At 43.9% G+C, this 6,212-nt stretch overlaps 1 long non-coding RNA gene across 1 annotated transcript; it reads left to right on the top strand.

The window, feature by feature from the left end:
- The first annotated feature begins 2,895 nt into the window (after positions 1-2,895).
- On the top strand, positions 2,896-5,816 carry LOC147578065 (uncharacterized). The gene is made up of 2 exons (XR_015254748.1): positions 2,896-4,832; positions 5,677-5,816. It is a non-coding gene; the product is annotated as an uncharacterized LOC147578065 (long non-coding RNA).
- The last annotated feature ends 396 nt before the right edge of the window (positions 5,817-6,212 follow it).

The raw sequence follows: 6,212 nt of genomic DNA, 5'->3' as shown, positions 1-6,212 counted from the left end.
ATATGTCAGATCTTATGCCAAGCACTTTCATGGATTATATTATTTATTTTCATAACAACACTTTTAAATAAGTATATTATTATCCCCATTTTGTAGATGTGGAATTTGAGGCATAGCTTCGAGACAGAGCTCGATTTGAAAATGGTTGTCTTGGGGCACCTGGGTGGCTCAGTCAGTTAAGTGACTCTTGGTTTTGGCTCAGGTCATGTCTCATGGTTCATGGGATGAAGGCCTGCGACCAGCTCTGTGCTGAATCCCTTCTTGGGATTCTCTCTCTCCCTCTCTCTCTGCCCCTTCACTCCCCCCAATAAATAAATAAATTTAAAAAAAAAGAAAGAAAATGGCTTCACTCCCCCCAATAAATAAATAAACTTAAAAAAAAAGAAAGAAAGTGGTCTTAACCACCGCGTCATACAATCTGGGACGAAAACGCACAACACAAATTCCCATTGTTGTAAATTCTCCATTGGAGTCAGTTGTAAACGGATCCATGCTCAGGGGATTATTGCAGATAAACCCATAGTTTCTTAGTCCCAAGGGAAAGGCTTCTGGCATTCAACTCTATTTTGTGATTTGTCATGTGTGTAAATAATAAGAATCTGCTAGGTTTTCTCCTAAAACATATTTATTCCATTAATATTATCACCCTCGCCTTCTTTGTGTTTGAAAATCAGTAACTTCCTGTCGTAAGCTTTCATCTTACTTGTCTTAAATGAAATCGTACCGAAGGAAGTAAGGCATTTGGAAGCAATGAGCTTCAAGGAATGACTAGGTGAGAATATCAGAGCCTTCATGAAGTATTCTCATTACCTGTGGGATATGCGAGCCCAGAATGCTTGGCACTCTAAACAGCAATTCTCTCCCTTCCCCAGTAGAGCTGAGATCCTCTCTGAGAACACTTTGTCAACTCTGGCCGGCTGTCTCCTATCGGTGCTCTATGAGTGATACTGAAACCTTATCTTTCAGAAGCAGAAAGAAGCCCACGTTCCAAGATGAGGTGCTGAGAACCCACTGCTGTGCTCTTGACCGCGTGGAGTCGGATTTTAAGACTATCTGCTAGAAGAGAACAGGGCCTTGTGCTGAAAGTCTCCCAAGTTGAGTTGGCTTTCTGGGAAACAACTGGATTTGGTACTGGTCTTTATTACAGTTTCCACACACTAAAAAGAGAGAGAGAGAGAGAGAAAGTTGTTTATAAAACAAAAGCCGCATACAATTTGGTATGGTAACATTCTTTAGAATTTTGTTTTTGCACAGCGGAAACCAGGGCTGATGTGGTCATGGTGGACATGGAGCCAGTTCTGTTACCCCAAAGCACCTCTCCTAAAACACGAAACTGAGTAAGCCAGGCCTGGCCTTGCCAGGAACAGCCGGCATTGTTTGGCTTTTCGGAGAGACTTCCTGGACCCAGTGCTTCCAAAAGAACCGCAGCAGAGCCCCACACCACGCAGCAAAGTGCACGCGGCACACCCAGGCTCCCCGCGCTCACATGTGCAAGAGTGGAGCACACCTCCCCGGGTCCCTCCTGTCTTCCACGCCAGCGAGCGTGAACCACGGTGGCTGCTTCCTGGACAATATTGTGGGATGTGCGCTTCTCGCCTTTCCTCTCCACCGCTGAGACATCCGGGGCAAACGGAGACACCTCTCTTGTTTGCAGTTCTTCAGTTCTTGGTCAGCGAAAGATGCCAAACGAAACATCCAAGTTTCCTGATGCTTTGCGCCAGATCATGTGAAAACTAGAGAAAATCCATGTTTGCTGGCCTTGAGAACAGGGGTAACAAACTACTTTTTAAGCTCAAAGGAAGCGACTTGCAAAAGAGCCAGGCTCATGATGAGAAGGTAGAACGTGTAGGAATTCTATTAAAATTTGGGGAGTGAGAGATCCCCCTGCAGGGGCTGTGTCTTTACTTTCTGTACAACTAGAATAATTTATTTTCCCTCTTGCTGCCATTCTGTGGTTAAAAAAAAAAAATTAAACTTAGGGGCGCCTGGGTGGCTCAGTCGGTTGAGCGTCCGACTTCGGCTCAGGTCACGATCTCACAGTTCATGAGTTTGAGCCCCGAGTGGGGCTCTGTGGTGACAGCTCAGGGCCTGGAGCCTGCTTCAGATTCTGTGTCTCTCTCTCTCTGCTCCTTCCCTGCTCACACTCTGTCTCTCTCTCAAAAATAATTACAGATTTAAAAACTTTTTAAAAATATTAAAAAAAAATAAATTTAGTGCTGCAAGCAAAGATTTGGGGAGGAAAGATTTCTTTCGGAAATTTTGGAAGCTACTGTACTACAGAAACTATTTGGATAGTTTTTATATGTATATTTTCCTAGGAAAATAAAAAACGGATACTTCATTTGTTTGATTCACTCAGTGTCATGGTGACTCAGGGCTGGACAGGAACAGACTAAGCTCCTGCCCTCAGGAGCTCACATGTGATAAGCAGGGGGAAATAGATAGTAAATTTGTAAACTCAGAAATTTATCATGTAATTTCTGACACTGATAATGCTTTGAGGAAAAAAAAAGCCGGGTAAGGAGATAGAAAATGAAGAGGCAGGGTGGTCAGAGAAGGCCCCTGTGGAGAGAATATATTTAAAGGACTGAAGGACTGGCAGGAGTGAGCCATGCACAGTTCTAGGGGAAGGGCATCACAGGCAAGGCTGGAGGCTGAAGCTGAGTACAGGAGAGAAAGTGGTGGTGGCTGAGATTGGAAGGTAGGCAGAGGCCAGGGCATGTAGGCTCCTGTGTACCATGATAAGGCATACAGATTTCATTATAATAGTTACAAGAAGCCTTTGAGTGACTGTTATTGTCAACTTTTTTCTCCTACCCAGTTTCAAAAAGAGAAAGAATTTCATCCATTCATTTGATATTTATTAATTGAATACCAACCCTACATCAGGCTGGGTCCAATGCTTAAAAAGTTGTGATCTCTGGGGGTCAGGGGAGCCATGGTGACTCGTGACCTTTCCACCTGTGTGTGCTGGTGGCAGGCGGCCTTCGTGCCCTACCCAGGTCACACGCTGGCCATGGCCAAGCCGCCCAGCACGACCCTGTGCCCTGGCCAGAGGAGACCCAGGCCTCGCTGCCAGCCTCGGGGCTCACACAGGTTCTGGTAGAGTGACCCAATCATGCCTCCGTCACACTGATGCACCCCCTTTGATGTTAGCGGGGATCAATTATATGTTCTTTCCTCTTGAAACTCTGTGCAAGATCAACCCAAGAAGGCTTGGTAAATCCCCACCTTATGAAAGATGTGGGTTTAGACACTTGGATCAAGTGGAGATTATCATGGCCATGGAGGATGAATTTGGGTTTGAAATTCCTGATGGGGAAGTGGAGAAGCTAATATGTCCACAAGAAAATGTAGATTACATTGCAGATATGAAGGATGCACATGAATAAACTATCAGTCCCCTTTCCTTCACTGAGAGAAGACTCAAGATCCTAGCGAGTGCCTGGGAGTGAGAACGTGCTTTTGGCATTATTGCTGACCTTGACGGTGTAATACTGCGTAGACTTGGATTTAAATTGTCAGAGTGTTTTTGCCCTTAGAATATAAATCTATAAAACTGAAGGAAAAAAAATAAGGTTGGAGCCTCTGTCATCAAATGAGGGCATAAGAAAATGACGTGGACAACCTGAACAAAAGTAGAATGAAGAAAATTCCGGAAGAGAGGCAAAAATACTACTACTACTACTAATGTAAAAAGAACGCAAATTATAAATATTAGTGCTGCTGAATATTAATGCTGTGCCCTGGGTGCTATTCATGTATTTTTTTTCACAAAGGCACAATGTCTTATGCACTATTATTATTATTCTTTCCTGTAACTGAGGAAACTGAGGTCACAGAAGCAAAGCAATAGCACAGGGCCGGAAATCAAAGAAACCTGAAGCTAGAATTCGAATTCATGTTTCTGTGATTCTAAAGCACAAGGTTTTCTTACAGGAAGGAGCTACTGTGATAAGCCGTGTTTGGGTAACTCAGTATGTGTAGCTGTATATACTGGACTTGGGTCAGGTTGGTTTCAGATGTATATTCCAAATTTTACAAAGTATGGCACCATGAAGTTGGGTATGAAGATCTTTCAAACAATTCCAAGACCCTGCAAGGAAGACAGCCCACACATGACTTTTTCCTTCATAAGACATGTTACAATCCATCTGTAATAATAGTATTCTATTTGTTTGTTTCTCATTGTTTTCCTGTTTCCCCTGATGTGGGAAACAAAGGCAGAAGAAAAAATTAAATTGCCTTACAACTTAGAGCCCACTGACAAGTCCTTGATACAGGCAGAGTGACCTTCCTCTAGGAACGCAGTTGCCTCGGTGATGATGATGACACTTTGCTAAGGGCAAAAGGCAACCTTACTTTAACATTATCCTAACCCCCGGGATCCTGTAAATCTACTTTAACATATAAAAGTTCCTTTGGAAATTCCTTTATCTCTTCCCCCCAAGATATATGCTGGCAATCATACTCCAAGCTTATGGCCCCCTGAAATACATCTGAAGGGTCTCATTGGTGAGGGAGCGTGGGGCAAGCTGAGGGCAAAGCACAGGCTAACTGCACCACCACCTCCGAGGTGGGGTTTGTGTGATAGTCCTCGGACACTCCTGGCTACCCAAGAACAAAGGAAAGGGGTTTAAGTGCTTGCCAGGGTGATGTGGGAAACAAAGGCAAATGAAAAATGAAATTCCCTTACTGCCTACAGCCCATTGGGAAGTTCTTGAAACAGGAAGAGTGACCTCTCTCTAGGAGCTCAGCTGCCTTGATGGTGACACTTTGCTAGGGGCAAAAGGGAATCTTGGCTTAACATTATCCTGACCCCCCATGATCCTGTAAGTCTACTTTAACATATAAAAATTCCTTTGGAAACTTCCTTATCTCAACTCCCCCAAGATATATCCGGGCAATCATACTCAAAGCTTATGGTCCCCTGATATACATCTGAAGGGTCTCAAGACTGAGGTTTTACTAAACAGTGATAAATGGCTTGTTTTCCTAACAATTCCTAGCCCCTCAAGGTCCTGAAATCTTGCTTCCAAAATACCTTAGAGACTTATTCTTTCCCTAACTCCCTCCCATCCTGAAGGTATATAATCAGTTACTGTCATAACCCCAGTGCAGCTCTTTCTGCCCCCGGGTCCTGTCCTCGTGCTTTAATAAAATCATCTTTTTGCACTAAAGATGTCTTCAAGAATTCTTTCTTGGCTGTTGGTCCCGGACCACCCCAAAACCCCACCATCATGACTGAGTTTTTACTGAACAGTAATAGATGACTTTTCCAACAGCAGCTAGCCCTTCAAGGTCCTGGAAACCTTGCTTCCAAAATACCTTAGAGACTTGCTCTATCCTGAACCTGCTCCCAACCTGAAGGTAAATAATCTGTCACCCATAACAACCCCAGTGCAGCTCTTTCTCTCCACCGGTCCTGTCCCCATGCTTTAATGAAATCACCTTTCTGCACCAACGATGCCTCAGGAGTTCTTTCTTGGCCGTCGGCTCCGAACCCCAACATTTTCACATCATCCCCTGCTGCCTTGTAGCTGTCGTAAAGGCAAAAACCATGTCTGTTCACCATTTTATCTGCAGAGCCTAGCACAGCACCTAGAACGCAGTAGGGGCTCAATTAATATTTGTTGAATGAATGAATTAATTAAACTTCATTTCATTTCTTTCCAGGGCCTGCCTTTACTGCCATGTACCACTCCAGACAGCATGCAGAGACAGCGGAGAGTATAATAAACATCAGAGGTATTTTGCAATTCATGGCTGACCCATGCTGACCCTTTATTTAATTAAATCTTTCACTTGTGAATGAATCATTTCTTCCATTAATTAAATAGGATACACATATGTCTCTGTAAAGTATGTGTCAAAAGAAAGCATTCCACCTAAAATATACAGGAGTCGCTGACCACCGCGGCGAATCATCCATCATAATCTGCTAAAAAGATCGGCTCTGGAATTAGAACTAGCACAATCATCTCTTATGCCCTCAAAAATATTAGTTGCAGCTTTGCAACCAATCTGTCAGCTCCCGTGTTATAACATGTAAGGAGTAACGCATAGCATGAAGCTCGAAGAGAAGCATTTATTTTGGAGGGCAGAGCATGTGGCCCTAGCCCTCTAGGAATGCCATCATCTCTAATAATTGTTTGGAGCCGCGCTCTCTGGAGACGTGGATCTTGATTGTTAGAGCTGGAAGGCAGCCGGGA

Source organism: Puma concolor, chromosome C1, assembly GCF_028749965.1.
Source record: "Puma concolor isolate L17-30 chromosome C1, mPumCon1.1.hap2, whole genome shotgun sequence".
NCBI classification, from domain to species: domain Eukaryota; kingdom Metazoa; phylum Chordata; class Mammalia; order Carnivora; family Felidae; genus Puma; species Puma concolor.
Note: the sequence above shows the minus strand (reverse complement) of the source record. Positions and strands in the feature narration are given on the sequence as shown.